Below are 12926 nucleotides of genomic sequence, written 5' to 3'. Positions count from 1 at the left end.
ATCAGTATTGGGACACATTGAACTGTGGATAATGGTGGTTTTGTACTTCACTGATTACCAGTTCAGTGTGTAAATGTGACCCCCATGCATTCACACAGAAAACACACTGATTGATGCTCTTACCGTGGTGCTTGTTTACTATTCTTACAATGCCCTAACATTGCTGGTTCATAAAGCGTAAGGATCTGGGCGACAACTGAAGTCTGTCATTGAGCGATAGTGCACATTGTGAGGCCAAGCACTGGACTTGGCAGTGCGTGTGGAGTGGCAGAGCGAAGGTATTCATGCTGTTCCCTTTCCTGCCTCTAGAGGTCTCCCTCGCTGTTCATTAGGGTAGACAAGGCCGACCTTCCACTTTCTGAAATAACACACACTCACAGATCTATCCATTCCAACTACAAACACCTTCTCCCACTGTCTATGAATTCAAACTGATAACAGGGAAGGCAAGTGCATCAAATGTAGCATACACCATGTCATTACTTTAAAGGCTACAGCCACTTATCCAGGCTGCATCACATCCTGCCGTGATTGGGCCCCGCAACGCTCGGGTTTGGCCGGGGTAGGCCGTCATTGTAAATAAGAATTTGATCTTAACTGTCTTGCCTAGTTAATTAAAGGTTCAATTTAAAATGTTAAATATGCAGCATGTATATACGGTGCCTTCGGGAAAGTATTCAGACCCCTTGACTTTTTCCACATTTTGTTACGTTACAGCCTTATTCTAAAATGGATTAAATCTGTTTTTTTTCTCATCAATCTACACACAATACCCCTTAATGACAAAGAAAAAACACGTTTTTAGAAATGGTTGCTAATTTATAAAATAAAATCAACTGAAATATCACATTTACATAAGGATTCAGACCCCTTACTCAGTACTTTGTTGAAGCACCTTTGGCAGCGATTACAGCATAGAGTCTTCTTGGGTATGACGCTACAAGCTTGGCACACCTGTATTTGGGGAGTTTCTTCCATTCTTCTCTGCAGTTTCTCTCAAGCTCTGTCAGGTTGGATGGGGAGCATCACTGCACAGCTATTTTCAGGTCTTTCCAGAGATGTTTGATCGGGTTCAGGCCAAAGAGTTCAATCTTGGTTTCATCAGACCAGAGAATCTTGTGGTCTGAGAGTCTTCAGGTCATTTTGGCAAACTCCAAGCGGGCTGTCATGTGCCTTTTACTGAGGAGTGGCTTCCATCTGGCCACTCTACCATAGAGACCTGAATAGTGGAGTGCTGCAGAGATGGTAGTCCTTCTAGAAGATTCTCCCATCTCCACAGAGGAACTCTATAGCTCTGTCAGTGACCATCAGGTTCTTGGTCACCTCCCTGACCAAGGCCCTTCTCCCCGATTGCTCAGTTTGGCAGGGTGGCCAGCTCTAGAAAGAGTCTTGGTGGTTCCAAACTTCTTCCATTGAAGAATGATGGAGGCCACTGTGTTCTTGGGGACCTTCAATGCTGCAGAAATGTTTTGGTACCCTTTCCCAGATCTGTGCCTCGACACAATCCAGTCTCAGAGATCTACGGACAATTCCTTTAACCTCATGGTTTGGTTTTTGCTCTGACATGCACTGTCAACTGCAGGACCTTATAAAGACAGGTGGGTGCCTTTCCAAATCATGTCAAATAAATGTAATTTACCACAGTTGGCCTCCAATCAAGTTGTAGAAACATCTCAAGGATGATCAATGGAAATAGGATGCACCTGAGCTTAATTTCGAGTCTCATAGCAAAGGGTCTGAATACTTATGTAAATAAGGTATTATACATTTGCAAACATTTCTAAAAACCTGTTTGCGCTTTTTCCTTATGAAGTATTGTGTATTAGATGGCTGAGAATTATATATCTTTTTTTTTTTTTTAAATCAATTTTAAAATAAGGCTGTAACGTAACAACATGTGGAAAAAGTCAAGGAGTCTGAATGCTTTCCGAAGGCACTGTATGACTTACTGACTTTAAGGCCAATGTTTGAGAATTGCGATTTAAAACATTAACCCTCCTCACATGTCTCATTGTCTCTGAACAAAATGGAACAGGCAGGGAATACTTCATTAATCCAGAAACAATGGGAGTAGTTTGTAGCATTAAACCCAGATTAAATCGCTGCCCCAGCCATAGGATGGGATGGCTGGGGTGGGGTGGTTAGGGTGGGGGTGTCTGGGCTGGGTGGGGGTTTAGCGGGATGAGAAAGGGGCCGGCTGTACAGCCAGAGGGAGGCTACCCCCGCTGCTCTCCCCTGTGTCGTTAGAAAATGTCCTTCATCACACTGAAAAGGTGGGGATAAGGTGGAGAGAGGGGAATCCCCCTGGGTGTGTGCGTGTCTGGAATGACACCCTATTCCCTATATCGTGTACTCCTTGCCCTGGTCAAAAACAGTGCACTATATAGGGAATATGGTACCATTTTGGACGCTGAACTTGTCTTTTACAGCCACTCCGACTCTCTAACTTGTTGGATGCATTTGCAGTTTGTTTTGGATGTGTTTCAGATTATGTCGTGTCCAATAGAAATGAATGGTAAATAATGTATTGTGATGTTTTGGAGTCACTTTTATTGTAAATATGAATAGAATATGTTTCTAGAGACATAAAGTGCTTTAATTTCTAAACAGTACAACATATACAGTGCTGTGAAAATGTATTTGTCCCCTGTCTAATTGTATTTACTTTTGCACATTTTTGATACTAAATGCTATCAGATCTTCAACCAAAACCTAGTATTAGATCAAGGGAACCTGAGTGAACAAGTAACGCAACAGTCCTGCAACACCCAATGCCCCTGTGTGTGAAAAATGCATTGCCCCCCTTTCACTCAATAACCGATTGTGTCACCTTTAGTTGCAAAGACTCCAACGAAATGCTTCACTCACGTCGCCGTGGAGGAATTTTGGCCCACTATTCCATGCAGAGCTGCTTTAACTCAGCGCCATTTGTGGGTTTTCAAGCATGAACTGCTCGTTTCAAGTTCGCAAAAACATCTACATTTGGATTAGGTCTGGACTTTGACGAGGCCATTCCAAAACTTTTCATGTCGACTTGATTGTGTGTTTTTGATCATCATCGTCTGGCTGCATGACCCAGCTGCGCTCCAGCTTCAGCTCACAGACAGATGGCCTGACATTCTCCTGAAGAATTATCTGATACAGAGCAGAATTCATGGTTCCTTCTATTTAGGCAAGTCATTCAGGTCATGAGGCGGCAAAGCATCCCCAAACTATCACACAACCATCACCGTGCTTAACTGTTGGTATGAGGTTCTTAAATGTGAAATGCAGTGTTTGGTTTTTGCCAGGCATATTGGTACCATAATTGGGACTTACTATATATTGTACTCTAGTCGTGGCTCATACTATATTATGTGTGTATTGTTATTTTATTGCTAGGTCTTACACTGTAATGTTGGAGCTAGAAACACAAGCACTTCGCTGCATCTGCGATAACATCTGCAAATCTGTGTGCCCGACCAATAAACTTTGATTTGAAAGTAGTATAACCCTGTGTAAAAATGTGTTGAACAATATTGTTATCACCTTTAATTCCTCATAGGATAATACCACAGGAATACATTTCTAGAATAGTGGGAATTAAATATTTACTGATACTGTATGCAAGTTAAATTACATTTTGGACTTTGAGTAAACCTAGATGACTAAACCAAGTCTATTGTTTACTGCAAGTTCACACGATCTTTCCTGTCCATTGGTTAAAGGACAGGGATAAAGGCTCCCAACTAAGTCGCACAGTTAACAGAATTTTGGGACTCAAAGAGCACACAAAAGCTAGGGAGGATGCTCTTCTCCTCTTCACAGCTGTTTGCAGCTGAAAACTGAGTCTCAGATTTCTTCCCAAAGTCATAAAATGTCTAGACTGTCAAATGAAAACGGAACATAAAGGATATGTCCCAAATGGCAGTCTATTCCCTTTACAATGCGGTACTTTTGTAGTGCAAAAGTTGTGTACTAGATACGGACTAGGGCGCCATTTGGGATGCTCCCAAAAACCCCTCCTGCATTCAGGCAATGATTTGATTCTCGTCTGCCAAGTCTTGGAAAAGGAAAAAATAAAAGGAAAAAAATAGCTGGAGTATGTCTTTAACATTCACAAAGTGTTTATTTTACTTGGCCTGAAGTACGTCCCCCATCAGTCTTATAAGAGAGGGACCGTTCTACTGCAGGTCAGAGTTTATAGGATCTTCCTCGTAGAGAAAAACAGAGAAGGAAAACATTTGATCCACATTTAAATAGTGAACTAAGAACAAAGTTCAGCAACAAAATGCGGCAGAAAAAAATGAAAGATTTATGTGATACTGTAGTTAGTAGAAAGTCGTTATTTGTGGAAGGCTATAGGCTAGGGACATGAATAATACTATCATTTAGTTAGCATAATCTGAACATTCCCAGCGTTTTCCTGCGTTTTCATACATGTGATGCAAAGACAGAATTGTTTTCTGAGCAATACAATAGCTACAAGAAACTGTCACTGTTCAATCCCTTCATCCTCCCTGTATCCTGGTTTCACCCTGGAGTCATTTGGGCATTTGGTTTACACAGATGGGACCCCCAGAGGAGAATTATCAGGTCTTATGAGAGACAGACAGGACCCCCAGAGGAGAATTATCAGGTCGTATGAGACAGACAAGACCCCAAAGGAGCATTTTTTAGCTCGTATGAGAGACAGAACCAAAGAAACTGCTGCAGTGTGTGTTTGCCTCCAAGGATATTGGAGTATATTATTTAGGTATGTATATAGTATAATATAATTGATATGTAAAATATTGGAGTTATTTGGGTATATGGTTTCCGCAGACAGGAACCGCATAGAAACAGTCGGCTGAACCAGGGATCTGGGACCTGTAGTGTGTCTGGCTGCCTCTGCCTGGTCTGGAGGCGATTCTGCCCTGATGGAGGCAAATTATGATTGATTTATTCTGCCCTGAACCTAATGCACATAATTAAAACCACGGAACGGATTATCTTAAACAAATACAATAAATAAAGAAAAGAAAGAAAGGGGGGAACAATGTGCCTCAGTAAAACGGTCTTTGCTGTGGGTCATAATTACACGAGTCATTGAGGGCCACTTTAGTGGCTAATGGCAGGCTAATTGATTCATCCTAATGTTTCCCAGCCTTGGGTTTGTGCTGTGCTGCTCCAGACCTGGGTTCAAACACTATTTGAAATCATTTCAAATACTTTAGCTGGGCTTGATTGAGCTTGCCTGTCGCAATGGACCAATAGAATAGACACAAAACTCTTCCCATATGGCACTCCAGGCAGGCTAAAGCAAACACTTAAAGTATTTGACAGACTTCAAATAGCGTTTGAACCCAGGTCTGCTCTGCTCTGCTCTCCCTGTCCAATAGTGCTGCTGAACTTACATTGCCACCCTCAGACAAACATTGAGGGTTCTCCCAGGGATAAACAATTATCCGTGTGGGATCTTAACTCCTTCCCCTCCTATCTCCCCCTTCTCCCATCTCCCTTCCTCCTCCTCCTGTCTCCCCTCCCTCCTCCTCCTGTCTCCTCCTCTTCCTTTTATCTCCCCCGTCTCCTCCTCCTCTCCCCTCACCAGAGAACATCACGTTTGCCATAAGTCTCTAATGGACTCCCTTTCCCTTTCATTGATGGCTTGTTGTCTGTGTGTGTGTGTGTGTGTGTGTGTGTGTGTGTGTGTGTGTGTGTGTGTGTGTGTGTGTGTGTGTCTGTGTGTGTCTGTGTGTGTGTGTGTGTGTGTGTGTGTGTGTCTGTGTGTCTGTGTGTCTGTGTGTCTGTGTGTGTGCGTAATGCCTTATTCATCAACTCCCCAGGCGTCCCTGACATGTTATTCCCACTAGGTATAGGCGCGAAGCCAAACTTTATTCCTGCACAATACTGTATATTATTGTGCCATAGCAGGCTGATACGTTTATTGATACCCCCCAGCATCTCTCTCGCTCTCTTTCTGGAGAGATCGAAAGGTGTCTTTGAAAACAGTGAGGGCATTGTTTAGGCCTAATCGACTCCCTCTTGGCAGGTAGTCTCTTTGTTTGCCTATATAGACAGTGAGCAGGCAGGCATCAGTGTGGATGGATGCATACTGTTCGCAGTGGAGGGTCAATGGATCGAGCAACAAAGGACAGACTGATGACAATCATTGGTCAGTTTCGTCGTCACTGCAAACACACAGTCCAGGCATCCAGGAAAAATGTCAACCACTGAAAATAAATTCTAACTAAACCAATGGGAGACCATGACATTAATTCAACTCTGGCCTTTTACAAATCAAATCTATATTAAATAAAATAAAAACCCTGGGGGCACATGGCTTTTGGATAGCTGAATTTCTGACTGTCTGGTCGTTTATAGGAGAATATTTATTTCCTTTCCAAGAAGCTGCTCAGGAAACAGCCGTGTTCTTTGAGGATAAACTGGGAATATTAGGCATGGTGATGATTTACACCTCTATTTGGAGAGCTCTCTCTCTCTCTCTCTCTCTCTCTCTCTCTCTCTCTCTCTCAGGAAGTGTAACATTCTCTCCATCTGTATTTTCCATTTACCAATCACCCAGCTACAGGCTAGGCTCGTGGCTTTCTGTGAGGGGAACATCATTGGATGTTGAAATATGAATTGAACTGCTAGAACCGAGCGGTAGATCATTTCAGCTTAACCCTGAGTTTGGAGCGAGCCTTAATTGAACAAGGTCAAGGGACAAATCTCACTCCTCTCTCTGAGAGAGACTGAAGCATGTCAGAGAGGAGGAGAAGAGGTGAGGAGGGGATCGGCTGTGGGAGACACCTTATGCAGACAGATGCGGGTTATAACCAGCTAATATAGGAAGGGAAATATTCACTTGACTCTATAGACCACGGTAGCAAATGACAAAATAAAGGAATATCCTCCACAGGCACTGGAATACCAGTAGCAAGCTGGTTTGATTGAAAAACATAAACAAAGTGGGGGAATATAATAAACAATACAACACCATAAGAGGATCTGTCTCCCACCCTCCCAAAATATACAAGCTTTGTGTCTGTATGTCAGTGTTTGGACAGCAGTGACAATATTTGGTAGTATATCAAATCAAATTGTATTTGTCACATGCGCCGAATACAACAGGTGTCAACATTACCGTGAAATGTTTACTTACAAGCCCTTAACCAATATAATAACAATAACGAGGCTATATACTGGGTGTACCGGTACCCGAGTCAATGTGTGGGGGTACAGTTTAGTCGAGGGAATACATTCACATTTAGATGTACATTTAGGTAGGGGTAAAGTGACTGTGCATAGATAATAAACAGCAAGTAGCAGCAGCGTAAAAAAGACGGCGAGGAGGTAGGGGGAGTTCAATGTAAATTGTCTGGGTAGCCATTTGATTAACTGCTCAGCAGTCTTATGGCTTGTGGTAGAAGTTGTTAAGGAGCCTTTTGGACCTAGACTTGGTGCTCTGGTACCGCTTGCCGTGCAGTAGAAGAGAGAATATTCTATAACTTGGGTGGCTGGAATCTTTGACAATTTTTAGGGCCTTTCTCTGACACCGCCTGGTATAAAGGCCCTGGATGGCAGGAAGCTTGGCCCCAGTGAAGTACTGGGCCGCAGTACTCTTTGTAGTGCCTTGCGGTCAGATGATGAGCAGTTGCCATACCAGGTGGTGATTCAACTCTCGATGGTGCAGCTGTAGAACTTTTTGAGGATCTGAGGACCCTTGCCAGATCTTTTCAGTCACCTGAGGGGGAAAAAGCGTTGTCGTGCCCTCTTCACAACAGTCTTGGTGTGTTTGGACCATGATAGTTTCTTGTTGATGTGGACACCAAGGAACTTGAAGCTCTCGACCTGCTCCACTACAGCCCCGTCGATGGGAATAGGGGCGTGCTCGACCCTCCTTTTCCTGTAGTCCACGATCGTTGAGGGAGAGTTTGTTGTCCTGGCACCACACTGCCAGGTCTCTGACTTCCTCCCTAATTGCTGTCTCATCATAGTCTGTGATCAGGCCTACGAACGTTGTGTCATCGGCAAACTTAATGATAGTGTAGTAGTTGTGCTTGGCCACGCAGTCGTGGATCAAGAGGGAGTAAAGGAGGGGACTAAGCACGCAACCCTATGTGATGTGTTGTTGCCTACCCTTACCACCTGGGGGCGGCATGTCAGGAAGTCCAGGTTCCAATTGCAGATGTAGGTGTTCAGTCCCAGGGTTCTTAGCTTAGTGATGAGCTTTGAGGGCACTGTGGTGTTGAATGATGAGCTGTAGTCAATGAACAGCATTATCATGTAGCTGTTCATTTTGTCCAGGTCAGAAAGGCCAGTGTGGAGTGCAATAGAGATTGCATCATCTGTGGATCTGTTGGGGCTGTATGAAAATTGGAGTGGGTCTAGGGTTTCTGGGATGATGGTGTTGATGCGAGCCATGAGCAGCCTTTCAAAGCACTTCATAGCTACAGAAGAGAGCGCTATGGGTCAGTAGTCATTTAGGCAGGTTACCTTGCCGCTTTTGGGCACAGGGACTATGGTGGTCTGCTTGGAACATGTAGGTATTACAGACTCAGTCAGGAACAGGTTGAAAATGCCAGTGAAGACATGTGCCAGTTGGTCAGCGCATACTCTGAGTACATGTCCTGGTAATCCATATGGCCCTGGGGCCTTGTGAATGTTGACCTATTTAAAGGTCTTACTCACATCAGCTATGGAGAGCATGATCACACAGTCGTCCGGAACATCTGGTGCTGTTATGCATGCTTCAGTGTTGCTTGCCTCGAAGCGCACATAGAAGTCGTTTAGCTCACCTGGTAGGCTTATGTCATTGGGCAGCTCGTGGCTGGGTTTCCCTTTGTAGTCCGTAATAGTTTGCAAGCTCTGCCACATCCGACGAGCGTCAGAGCCGGTGTAGTAGGATTCAATCTTAGTCCTGTATTGACACGTTGCCTGTTTGATGGTTCATCGAAGGGATTTCTTATAAGTGTCAGTGTCCCTCTCCTTGAAAGCAGCAGCTCTATCCTTTTGCCTGTAATCCATGACTTCTGGTTGGGGTATGTACGTACGGTCACTGTGGGGGCGATGTCATCGATGCATTTATTGATGAAGCCGATGACTGATATGGTATACTCCTCAATGCCATCAGATGAATCCCAGAACATATTCCAGTCTGTGCTAGCAAAACAGTTCTGTAGCTTAGTATCTGCATCATCTGACCACTTCCGTATTGAGCTAGTCACGGGTTCTTCCTGCTTTAGTTTTAGCTTGTAAGCAGGAATGAGGAGGACAGAATTATGGTCAGATTTGCAAAATGAAGGGCGAGGGAGAGTTTTGTACACGTCTCTGTGTGTGGAGTGAAGGTGGTCTAGAGTTGCTTTTTCTCTGGTTGCACATGACATGCTGGTCGAAATTTGGTAAAAAGGATTGAAGATTTCCTGCATCAAAGTCCCCAGCCACTAGGAGCGCATTTTTGCATTTTCTTGTTTGCAAATGGCCTTATACAGCTCGTTGAGTTCGGTCTTAGTGCCTGCATCAGTTTGTGGTGGTAAAAAGACAGCTACAATAAAAAACTATCTTGGTATATAGTGTGGTCTACAGTTTATCATGAGGTACTCTACCTCAGGCAAGCAAAACCTTGAGACTTCTTTAATTAATATTAGATTACACGCACCAGCTGTTATTGACAAATAGACACAGACCACCACCCATCGTCTTACCGGAGGTAGCTGTTCTGTCTTGCCGATGCACAGAAAACGTAAAACGGTAGCCATCCCCTCAGGTGCCATTCTATTCAAAGCCTTGGGGAAGGGGGATTAAGCTATAGCTAGCTCTCTTCCAGGACACTGCCTGCCTGCCCGCCTGTCTGCCTGCCTGTGTTCCTTATCCAAGTGATTCAGCTCTTTTTAATGCAACTGTCAAGTGTTTCAAGATTTCAATCAAATATGACCTATAATTAATTACAATATGAGTTAAATAGTTTTCCTTCCAAAAAATTCAAATGAAGTATAACATGTTATGTGTTGAAATGGTGTGGGCATATACCAGTCATTAAAAATATTAACACGAGTAAACCAATAATTGGAAAGCTCATCCTCAAAAACAGCAAGCATTTTTGAAATGGTCTGTTTGAGATTCAAGTTTGAGGTTGGGTTTTTTCTCAAATGTATGCTTTGGCCACAAATACGTGTATAGGATGAGTCAACAACATTATCTGGGTATGAATTAACTGAATATTAACCTTTTTAAAGTGAGATTTTCACTGGACAGGTCATTTAAACAACATAAGAATATCAAGCCCTGATAGTTACAGCACAGTACACCCCGTACCCACGGCAGTCCGCGGTCCAGATATCTTATCCTATAGGGTTAGGGGAGGCGAACCAATACCAACACCAACGAACAGGGCTGTCAAAAGCTATTACAAAACTTAATCCCAAACTAGATTTCTCCGACATGTCAACAGGGGAATTTCTGTGGAAGCTCGCCATGGCTGTCTGATGATAGGGGAAACCCTGATGTTTAATTAATGATGTTCGGCCGTTCTGTCACAGTTAGAGACATGTTTGGTCAAGGTGTATGTGTGTGTCTGTGTGTGTCAGGGGAGGCTGGTGGGAGGAGCTATAGGAGGAAGGGCTCATTGTAATGTCTGGGATGGAATTAATGGAACGCTATCAAACACATCAAACATATGGAAACCACATGTTTGACTCCATTCCAGATATTATAGCTCTTCACACCAGCGTACAGTGGTTCCTCTTTTAAAAGTTGTGAGCTTACACCGCGGGACTTCGAGGTACCCAGCGTCACGGCTTGATTGCTCCAGACCACCACAAGGGGGAGTTAGAGCACTCATTATGCATTTGGGTCCCAAGGTTTTTATAGGACCAATCATATCGAGTGGTTCCAATGATGAATTTGACGAGAGCCACCCGTCTCTGGGGACTTTCTTCAGCAAAGATGGCTGACAAAACATTACGGTGGATGCAAATGTAAATAATTATAACGTCATAACGAGTCAAGCAAAAAATGTACAATTGAGAAGAATATGTTAGTTAACGTAGAGACAAACAAAGGTTTTTTTCAGTCATATCCATTACCAGGTGTATCAAACTCCATTCCTTGAATGATGTATTACAATTATAAACTTCAACAGTGTTTACCACTCCTGCTCCTGGGAGATCAATGATTACACATTGTAACTATGCAATAGACTAGAAACATGATTTAAGGAAAGGCTGATTTGTAATTCATATATATAGAATAAAAAACAGTACATCCTGCCAGCACGCCCACAAGCGAGCCCCTCAGGCAGATAATGACGCGTGGAAGAGAGCGAGGAATGAGACGGGAATAACAATCCAGGCTATAAAAAGTAATATTATTAGTTTTTCACAAGCGTAGCAGGATGGGCTATTAGCTGAACAATAGACTATTCAACCTTTACTAAAGAATTGTCTAACAGCCGAGTTAGGTGTGACCCCCCCCCTTCGTTTTTCTCTGAATAGAAACACCATAATATTAATAAAATGAATTAAGCCACATTTCTTAAAATCAATCCCATTTACTATGTTATTACAAACAAGGTTTTCAATTCTCTGTTAATGCCAATATGGAAGACTATGACATGCGTCTCAAAGATGCCCTGGTCCAACTAGCTAAACTTGCATTAACAGAAAAAATGGCTGACAAAAAAAATGCCACAGAATGCTGCAGCAGCACGCAAGGTGTGCCGCAGTATGGCACAACTTTTAAAGGAGGAACCACTGTACACTGGTGTGTGTGTGTGTGTGTGTGTGTGTGTGTGTGTGTGTGTGTGTGTGTGTGTGTGTGTGTGTGTGTGTGTGTGTGTGTGTGTGTGTGTGTGTGTGTGTGTGTGTGTGTGTGTGTGTGTGTGTGCGCGTGCGTGTGCATGTGACAGCCCAGGGTGCCTCTGACAGAGATGACGGGTCACTGTGCTGCGGTCTCAAACTGCGTGGGCTGACAGACAGACAACAGACACCTTTGGAGCCTCTCCATTTTGCATAGCGATGCTGTAACGTGATCTGCTGTGTTACGTCAGGGTCAGCAGGGCCGGGCCAGTCACCTACTAGACACCATGCACAGGACACACACACTAGTCTGGTCTGAATATTGATTAGGACTGAGTAGGGCACAGGGTCTGGCATTATAGTTAGCATACTTACTGTAGTGCTAAGAGTAGCATTATGAAAACAGGGTGAAGTTAGTTGTGTTCAACTAGCAGTTAGGGAAAAGGGACGGTGGTCATGCTCACTAGAGTAATACACAATGTGATTGAGTAAATATTTTTTAAAGTGGAAAAAAGAGAAAATGAAAAATATTAAATATCTCTGCGTATTTAAGAAAGAAACATATGTAGGAACAGATGAAAATATTTTAGAATTCAAATAACTCTATTGAAAGGAATAATGTATATGGTTTCTAATGTTGTTCTCCCACCTGAAGAAAACTCAACTATAAAAAACCAACATCAACCCAGCTAACACATAATGTTCTGAGAACCATGTTTCTTAGAGCTTCAGGAAAGCGTAGTTGTCCTATTGTTATTTTGCATACAACCTTCCAACATCTTTCTGGAATGATGCAGGATAGTTGCTTGACTTTGAAACATTCTCAACACAATTAAGGAACTTTATTTCATTACTTTAATAACAGAACGTTTCCTTGAAGTTCGAAGATGGTTACATTTAATACAAATTTTGTAAATATTTTAGGAATGTTCTCCAACTGGTTTGACATTGGGAATCAACAAAACTCTCTAGCCTCCATCTTGTTTGTTAGGTACGTTCAGGTGTGTTGGCCGTGCCCACTAATTGGCCACACCTGATCTTAATGAGTGCTTGTTTCCTTTGAAATGGGGTCTGTTTTGAATAAACAAAAATGAACAATATGAGCTAAAAAAATTATGGCATGCTAGCTCCATCCTGGTGGCGCAGTGGACTAATTCCATGGAAAGAGAG

General features: G+C 43.1%; 1 protein-coding gene across 4 annotated transcripts in view; it reads right to left on the bottom strand.

Moving 5' to 3' along the window:
* The window catches only part of LOC110520992 (pre-B-cell leukemia transcription factor 1), an 86398-nt gene that overhangs the window by 15590 nt on the left and 57882 nt on the right, over positions 1-12926 (bottom strand). The window lies entirely within an intron of this gene.

This window comes from Oncorhynchus mykiss, chromosome 30, assembly GCF_013265735.2.
Source record: "Oncorhynchus mykiss isolate Arlee chromosome 30, USDA_OmykA_1.1, whole genome shotgun sequence".
NCBI classification, from domain to species: domain Eukaryota; kingdom Metazoa; phylum Chordata; class Actinopteri; order Salmoniformes; family Salmonidae; genus Oncorhynchus; species Oncorhynchus mykiss.
The sequence above is the reverse complement of the archived record's forward strand: the minus strand, read 5'-3'. Positions and strand labels throughout refer to the sequence as shown.